Below are 9,726 nucleotides of genomic sequence, written 5' to 3' on the forward strand. Positions count from 1 at the left end.
GGTGCCCCATGTGAGGACAATCCTTTATGTAAGGATTCAGTAGAGGCAAAGTCCAAGAACTTGATCAATAGATGACACAACCTTGCTCCTGTGACATTGACTTATTTGACCACCAGGGGCAGTATGGGGTAGGACCAGCCTCTAGGTTTCATCCTGGGATTAACATGTAAAACCTCAATAGTCAATACAGTAAGTCAATAGTTTGTTTTAGTAGAACCACATACTTCCAGGGTCTGAATTTACAGTGATTTGTGTGGAATGATGTGGAATTAACAATTCCTTTCCAATCCATTTAAGCATAACTTTTTTTTTGCTTGGGTGGTTACCCAAGGTTATTATTGGTTGGAGTCAATGATCACTACATTTAATTGAAATTGGATGTACAATAAACCTGTCCTATTACAAGATCATTGTTACTCTGACTACTGTACACACAGGCCTACTGTAGCACTAGATTATCAGATCTCTGACTCCAGGGCCACAACATTATGTGAAAGAATTAAGATTTCCTCAAATCATATTATCCATACCATAAACTATTTAGCCACAGCTAGCTATCAAATAACTCATCTCAATTTAACAATTGAGTTCAGCTTTCCTTGACCTTGAACTAACAGTAATTAGTCTGAGACACAGGAATAATGTTATGTAAAATGGAAGTGGGAAAAATGACTAGAAAAACGGTATCTAATTACAACAGAGTTGACTTTGTCATCCAGTTGCTCTTGTCTATATTTCATTAAGTACATTTCCATCTTAATAGGTCAAGGATTATCTTCTCACGCTCTAGTCCAATCCTAAAATGTCCAAGGGATTTATAGGTTTTGTCTTCAGACTGTTGCTGTAGGGATGTAGTTTGCTCTATCTGGGGATGGAATGAACAATGTGAGAGGTTCCTGTGAGTATGACTCATTGTGGGTCTGTTAACAGAGATAGCAGACGCTCGTTATCCTCATTATCCTGTGAGGACATCAGAATCCATTCAGACAGACTGTGTTTATGTTTGCAAGCTAATCAGCTCCATTGTCCTTCAACTAGTCTGAATGCGGATGCAGGTTGGATAAGAATGGATGTCTACATTTACATTTTAGTCATTTAGCAGACACTCTTATCCAGAGTGACTTACAGTTAGTGCATTCATCTTAAAATAGCTGAATAGAGTTTGAATACTGCAAGCTCTGCACCAGTGCTTGACTTGGACTGAAATAGTGGCGGCACTCATTTTGGGTGCCGGTACTGTTTCTATTTAGGTGCCGGAACTATGCAAAATGTTCAAGACAGTATTCTATAAGAGGTGCAGGATTCTGTATTCTGGTTTCCTGTAGGATGGCATATACAGTACCAGTCAAAAGTTTGGACACACAAGAATTATACTAAAGTTATTTTAAAAGTTATTTTTTTTAAATCTAACACAGCGGTTGCATTAAGAACCAGTGTATCTTTAACTATATGTCCAACATGTATTTTTCAGCAAAGTTTATGATGAGTTTTTCTGTTAGATTACGTGACTCTCCAAAATTTCTCCGGACAATTTGGAGCATTTTTGCGCCATGTTCACAATGTAAAACCAGGATTTGTAGCTATAAATATGCACATTTTCGAACAAAACATAAATGTATTGTATAACATGATGTTATAAGACTGTCATCTGATGAAGTTGTTCAAAGGTTAGTGATTATTTTTATCTCTATTTGTGGGTTTTGTGAAAGCTATCTTTATGGTGAAAAATGGCATTGTGTTTTGGGCTATTGTGGTGAGCTAACATAAATATATGTGTTTTCGCTGTAAAACATTTTAAAAATCGGACATGTTGGCTGGATTCACAAGATGTTTATCTTTCATTTGCTGTACAACATGTATTTTTCATAAATGTTTTATGATGAGTATTTATGTATTTCACGTTGCTCTCTGTAATTATTCTGGCTGTTTTGGTGCCATTTATGATCATGGCACCAATGTAAAACCAGGATTTGTAGCTATAAATATGCACATTTTCGAACAAAACATAAATGTATTGTATAACATGATGTTATAAGACTGTCATCTGATGAAGTTGTTCAAAGGTTAGTGATTAATTTTATCTCTATTTGTGGGTTTTGTGAAAGCTATCTTTGCGGTGAAAAAATGGTGTTGTGTGTTGCGCTATTGTGGTGAGCTAACATAAATATATGTTGTGTTTTCGCTGTAAAACATTTTAAAAATCGGACATGTTGGCTGGATTCACAAGATGTTTATCTTTCATTTGCTGTATTGGACTTGTGATTTCATGAAATTATATTATATGATATTCCCTGTGGTGCTAGGCTAGGCTATGCTAGTCAGCGTTTCTGATGAGGAGGATCCCGGATCCGGGAGGGTGATTCGGTAGAGGTAAAAAAAAAACAGGTTTTATTGCTAGCTTGATTTACCTGGGGTGGCATACAGTTCCATATAGTCATGGCTCTATTTAATACTGTGCGTTTCCCAGCCTTGGTTCTGAACCTGGGGACTGTGAAGCACAGGAGGTTGGTGGCACCTTAATTGGGGAGGATGGGCTTGTGGTAATGGCTGGAGCGGAATTAGTGCAATGGTATCAAACACATGGTTTCTATGTGTTTGATGCCATTCCATTTGCGCCGTTACAGCCATTATTATGAGCCGTCCTCCCTTCAGCACCCTCCACTGCTGTGAAGAGACCTCTGGTTGCATGTCTTGTGTTGTACCGATGAGTGTCTGAACTGTGTGCCAACTGCTTGAACAGACAGATCGGTACCTTCAGCACATCAATACCTCACACAAAGACCAATAGTGATGCAGTCAAGCTCTCCTCAACTTTGAGCCAGGAGAGACTGACATGCACATTTGGAAAGTTTTCAGACTTTTTCCACATTTTGTTACGTTACAGCCTTATTCTAAAATGGATCAAATAGTCCCCCCCCCCCCCCCCCCCCCTCATCAATCTACACACAATAACTCCTGATGACAAAGCAATAAAAAAAAGCTATTTTTCTTCCCGTTGGAAGGTGAACCTTCGCCCCAGTCTGAGGTCCTGAGTGCTCTGGAGAAGGTTTTCATCTAGGATCTCTCTGTACTTTGCTCCGTTCATCTTTCCCTCGATCCTGACTAGTCTCCCAGTCCCTGCCACTGAAAAACTTCCCCACAGCATGATGCTGCCACCACCATGCTTCACCGTAGGGATGGGCCAGGTTTCCTCCAGACATGACACTTGGCATTCAGGCCAAAGAGTTCAATCTTGGTTTCATCAGACCAGAGAATCTTGTTTCTCATGGACTGAGAGTCCTTAGGTGCCTTTTGGCAAACTGTAAGCGGGCCTTCTTGTGTCTTTTACTGAGGAGCGGCTTCTGTCTACGAACAATTCCTTCGACCTCATGGCTTGGTTTTTGCTCTGGCATGCACTGTAACTGTGGGACCTTATATAGACAGCCTTTCCACATCATGCCCAATCAATTGAATTTACCACAGGTGGACTCCTATCAAGCTGTAGAAACATCACAAGGATGATCAATGGAAACAGGATGCACTTGAGCTCAATTTTGAGTCTCATAGCAAAGGGTCTGAATACTTGTAAATAAGGTATTTCTGTTTTTGATTTTGAATAAATTTGCTAACATTTCTAAAAACCTGTTTTTCTTTGTCATTATAGGGTATTGTGTGTAGATTGATGAGGGAAAAATGTATTTAATCCATTTTAGAAGAAGGCTGTAACCTAACAAAATGTGGAAAATGTCAAGGGGTCTGAATACTTTCCAAATGCACTGTAAGTGTGATATGTGTCTCTTTGTTCTGGACCAACTGCAATTTACCTATGTCCTTCTTTGCCGCACATGACCACACACCTGGGCAGTAGTCCAGGTGCTACAAAACTAGGGCCTGTAGGACCTGTCTTGTCGACTGAGATGTCAAGAAGGCAGAGCAACGCCCTATCATGGACAGACCTCTTCCCATTTTAGCAACCATTGAGTCTATATGTTTTGACCATGACAGCTTGCTATTTAGGGTTACAGCTAGCAGTTTAGTCTCCTCAACTTGCTCAATAGCCACATTATTCAATAATAGATCTAAACAAGGTTTAGCGTTGAGCGAGTGATTTGTCGCAAAAATGAGGCTTTTCATTTTTTTGATATTTAGCACCAGCTTATCGCTAGCTACCCATTGTAAAACTGACTGGAGCTCTATGTTAAGGGTGTCAGTTATTTATTTTATTGTTGTAGCCAACGTTTATACTGTTGAGTCGTCAGCGTACATAAACACATGATGGGTCACATGATGAAACTAATTCAATTTCAGTCAGAAGTAAATTGAAGAGAAAAGGGATGTGAGGGACCCAATAACACAAAAGCTTTTCAGTGTCCTCGCCATTTCACTTAGTTGTGTGGCTTATTAACATATAATCACAGAGTCAGAGTGGAAACGAAAGCCCCAAATTGCTTTAGATAAATTAAAACAGAATTTCAGTTCGGTGGGTGTCATGCTCTCTTGCTAAATTGAAAAACTGAATCAAGGGAATTTTTGAAGTGGTCATTTATACAAAAGGCATTTTGTGTCAGAGACAAAAACAACATAGAGCTCAGTGATGGAGTGAGAAGAACCTTCTTATTAAGCAACCTGAACTCTCATGGACGACATTATAATTTATGACCGATTAGTGCTGTTTGTGATCTTCCAACCAAACCCTGTTTTTGAAGCACCACTGCCCACTAATTAACGACAAGAGTGGGCTAATTCCAACACATACTGCCTCTGCAACAGTATCAAAAATGTAATGGAAACATAATACACATTTTGGCAACAATGTCAAAAGTAATGCACTATATAGGGAATAGTGTTTCATTTGGGACGCATTGCCTGTTTTGTATGGGGAGCAGCAGATCATGTCATTATAACTGAATAGCAGCTGTTTCATTAGGGTCGTGATGAATCATCCAGGGAGCTTTAAAACACAAAGGTCACAAACCGGAGTGTAACAGGATGGAGGTTCTGCCCCTGCAGAAGCGCAGGGCCCAGTTTTTCAAGCCATCTATCTGGATTTCGTCTATCGGATATGATTAAACACATAGAAATAGAATGAATAGAACTGACAAATCATTGACTTGAATGGGCACTCTTGTTATATTCAAATCTATTTCTAGGAATTTAATCCTATCCGATAGCCGAAATAGATCATTTTTGAAAAACTGGTCCCTGGTGTATTGGGACAACCGGACATGGCAGTAAATGCTGTACAGCCACTGCAGATGTCGGAATGACTTTAACACACCAGTAAAAACGAATTCCTTGAGGCCCCCACACGTCACATTTTCCCCCTCGAGGCACCCACACGTCACATTTTCCCCCTCGAGGCCCCCACACGTCACATTTTCCCCCTCGAGGCCCCCACATGTCACATTTTCCCCCTCGAGGCCCCCATTATTAACCAAATAATGATAATTCTGTGTAACCCTCCTAATTTAGGCAGGCCCACGGGGCTAAAGATGGACCAGCCCATCTGGACAGTCCGTTTCTGTAGACAGCACCAGTGCACACCATCTAATGCACAGCTCTCTGGATCTTTAGGTTAAACTAGTGCGTCACACATTACTGTCTTCCCTAAGAACCTGAGTTCCATTATAAGAACACTACAATGTACAAGGTTCCAGTTTGAAAGTCATGTCAGCACACACATAGGTCGTTGAGTTTTTGTAATTGGAAGCTCATTTTCCTATTTGGTCTGTAAACCTCTGACCGGGTCAAAAGTAGGGGATAGGGTGTTATTTGGAACACACACATCCTAAGAATAACTATTCTTATGAGTTAACAAAGAGAGGGTTAGAATGAAAGACGTTCTAGGACATATATTATTATTATCATCATCATCATATTATTATTATTATTATTATATTTCTCACAAAATATGACCTATTGTTGGAGCAGGTTTATCCCCACAACTGTATTCTCAGTAGTCCTGCTGGAACTTAATTGATCAATTACTGTGAAGAATTAGCGAGAAGATGCCAACATCTGGTTTCCCTGATCTAAATCAGTCCCGTTGAAAATCAAGATCCAAAACTAGCAAACACACTGGAAAACTCCAGTCAGTCATCATCATGGATTTTCCTTTTAGCATGACTTATTAATCATTACGTCAGATAACTGCAAACAAGCCGGAGAATCAACATTGTTCACAGTGGTGTTAAGTTCCATCCATAAATCCTCATAATGTACCTGTCCAATATGACCCATTGGAGTGTGAAGAACTGAAGACGGCCCTCATTTCCTTATATGAAGATTGATGGACATGTGTAGCTCCTCCTGAGTACTCGGACTGTGGGCACCCTAATCCCATTATAGTGCACTACTTTTGACCATGGCCATATAAAGGGAATAGGGCACCATTTGGGATGCAGACACTGTGTTCCGCTTCCACTGAGATGTCATATTTCAGAATGTAGAGGGAAAATAATGCTGTCATCTTGGCAGAGATGCCAAAACATGTAGAATTAAGACAAATGAGGATAAGTCAGCCTCAATTTACACCTTGTCAAAATACTGTATATTACATTAATCTCCCTGATTGCAACACATTCATAAGTAGGAGTGTGTGTATGTGTGTGAGTGAGTGAGTGAGTGAGTGAGTGAGTGAGAGAGAGAGAGTGATAGAGAGAGAGAGAGAGAAAGCGAAAGCGATAGAGAACGAAAGCGATAGAGAAAGTGAAAGCTATCGAGAGAAAGAGAGAGACAGAGAGAGAGGGGGCTTGCAGTTGAAATAGCAAGAGAGGACATTCAAACACTATTAACAGTGGGTTTATTTATACACTATCATTCAATATACATTTTACCGGAGGGCATCAATGACAAGTGTCACATAACAGTATTCCAGAGCACAGAAAGATGATGTACTTTTCACAATTTGAGTGTCAGCAAGAGAGTCATTCAGGGGAATACTTAAGGATTGACAAGGCCATTCTTCTTTTCTCCTATCGATAAAATTAGCAAATGGCAAACAATGGAATATGCTGAGGAGGACATTTAATCCCTCCTCTGAAATGTCCTGACATGGAGACCTCTGGGAGGGACAGGCATGCTTACTAATGGCATCTTAATAATCCTTCTGTACTATATAACCTTGACAAGGTATGTGTGTGAGTACAAGAGGGGAGAGTGTGATTTCATGGGATATGCATGGTTGGGATCCTCAGTGATTTTTCACTGTCTGTATAACATTCCTGCTTTATGTGGTATTCCAGGGGCTCTTCTAACTTTTCTAAAATAAAAGTTGTAACTAAACCTGGTTTCACAAGTCAGAGAAAGAGACTTGATACTGCAACAGCATGAAGTTCAGATGAGAGTTAAAGTGGCAATTTGGGATTTCTACATCCATTTTTGGACGTTACGTTTTTCCAGCCTTCAGCTGTTCACCAAAAAAGTGACAGGGTCACTGCTTTGTTTTAGTTTGATACCCAGATTGCCCCTTCATTCTAACATGAACGTAATTCCTACATACATGAACCCAGAGTAGCTCTGGCAAAAATCATCAAACGTTTCATTACTTTTATCAAGCGTGAAGATGGCTCAGACACCGTCAAAGAAATTGCATTAACACTGTTACGACGGACGCATCATCGCCACAACTCAAGCGTGACATGTGGGCTGTGGGCTCAAGGGCAGTGCTGTGATCTATGACACAGACCCAGGATGACTCCAACACAACACCCTTAGGGCACTGACGTAAACCGACCGGGCACCACTTTATGACTAAGTAAGAGTGCTAACTGCTAACCATTCAGAGGCAATAAGAGGGTTGTAAGTAATATACTGCATCATCAGTAATATACTGTATAGTCAGTAATATACTGTATAGTCAGTAATATACTGTATAGTCAGTAATATACTGTATAGTAAGAAATACTGTATATATATATATATATATATACACACACACAGTTGAAGTGGGAAGTTTACGTACACCTTAGCCAAATACATTTGAACTAAGTTTTTCACAATTCCTGACATTTAATCCTTGTAAAAATGCCCTGTCTTAGGTCAGTTAGGATCACCACTTTATTGTAAGAACGTGAAATGTCAGAATAATAGTAGAGAGAATTATTTATTTCAGCTTTCATTTCTTTCATCACATTCCCAGTGGGTCAGACGTTTATATACAGTCAATTATTATTTGGTAGCATTGCCTTTAAATTGTTTAACTTGGGTCAAATGTTTCGGGTAGACTTCCACAAGCTTCCCACAATAAGTTGGGTGAATTTTGGCCCATTCCTCCTGACAGAGCTGGTGTAACTGAGTCAGGTTTGTAGGCCTCCTTGCTCGCACACGCCTTTTCAGTTCTGCCCACAAATTTTCTATAGGATTGAGGTCAGGGCTTTGTGATGGCCACTCCAATACCTTGACTTTGTTGTCCTTAAGCCATTTTGCCACAACTTTGGAAGTATGCTTGGGGTCATTGTCCATTTGGAAGACCCATTTGTGACCAAGCTTTAGCTTCCTGACTGATGTCTTGAGATGTTGCTTCAATATATCCACATCATTTTCCATCCCTCATGATGCCATCTATTTTGTGAAGTGCACCAGTCCCTCCTGCAGCAAAGCACCCCCACAACATGATGCTGCCACCTCCGTGCTTCACGGTTGGGATAGTGTTCTCCGGCTTGCAAGCCTCCCCCTTTTTCCTCCAAACATAACGATGGCCATTATGGCCAAACAGTTCTATTTTTGTTTCATCAGACCAGAGAACATTTCTCCAAAAAGTACAATCTTTGTCTCCATGTGCAGTTGCAAACCGTAGTCTGTCTTTTTTATGGTGGTTTTGGAGCAGTGGCTTCTTCCTTGCTGAGCGGCCTTTCAGGTTATGTCGATATAGGACTCGTTTTACTGTGGATATAGATACTTTTGTACCTGTTTCCTCCAGCATCTTCACAAGGTCCTTTGTTATTGTTCTGGGATTGATTTACACTTTTCACACCAAAGTACGTTCATCTCTAGGAGACAGAACACGTCTCCTTCCTGAGCGGTATGACGGCTGCGTGGTCCCATGGTGTTTATACTTGCATACTATTGTTTGTACAGATGAACGTAGTACCTTCAGGCGTTTGGACATTTCACCCAAGGATGAACCAGACCTGTGGAGGTCTACAATTTGTTTTCTGTGGTCTTGGCTGATTTCTTCTGATTTTCCCATGATGTCAAGCAAAGAGGCACTGAGTTTGAAGGTAGGCCTTGAAATACATCCACAGGTACACCTCCAATTGACTCAAATGATGTCAATTAGCCTATCAGAAGCTTCTAAAGCCATGACATAATTTTATGGAATTTTCCAAGCTGTTTAAAGGCACAGTGAACTTAGTGTATGTAAACTTCTGACCAAAGGAATTGTGATATAGTGAATTATAAGTGAAATAATCTGTCTTTAAACAATTGTTGGAAAAAGTACTTGTGTCATGCACAAAGTAGATGTCCTAACCGACTTGCCAAAACTACAGTTTGTTAACAAGAAATTTGGGGAGTGGTTGAAAAACGAGTTTTAATGACTCCAACCTAAGTGTATGTAAACTTCTGACTTCAATTGTAAGTGGTAAGCCATGACTTCCTGTTTCACTGGGGTATAAATATGAGGTGACACACAGACCAAGTTCCCATAGTCATCCATCACTATGGCAAAGACCCGAGAATAGAGTAATGATGTGCGACAAAAGGTTGTTGAGCTGCACAAATCAGGAAATGGCTATAAGAAAATAG

The sequence above is a fragment of the Salvelinus namaycush genome, chromosome 29, assembly GCF_016432855.1.
Source record: "Salvelinus namaycush isolate Seneca chromosome 29, SaNama_1.0, whole genome shotgun sequence".
In the NCBI taxonomy this organism is placed as follows: Eukaryota; Metazoa; Chordata; class Actinopteri; order Salmoniformes; family Salmonidae; genus Salvelinus; species Salvelinus namaycush.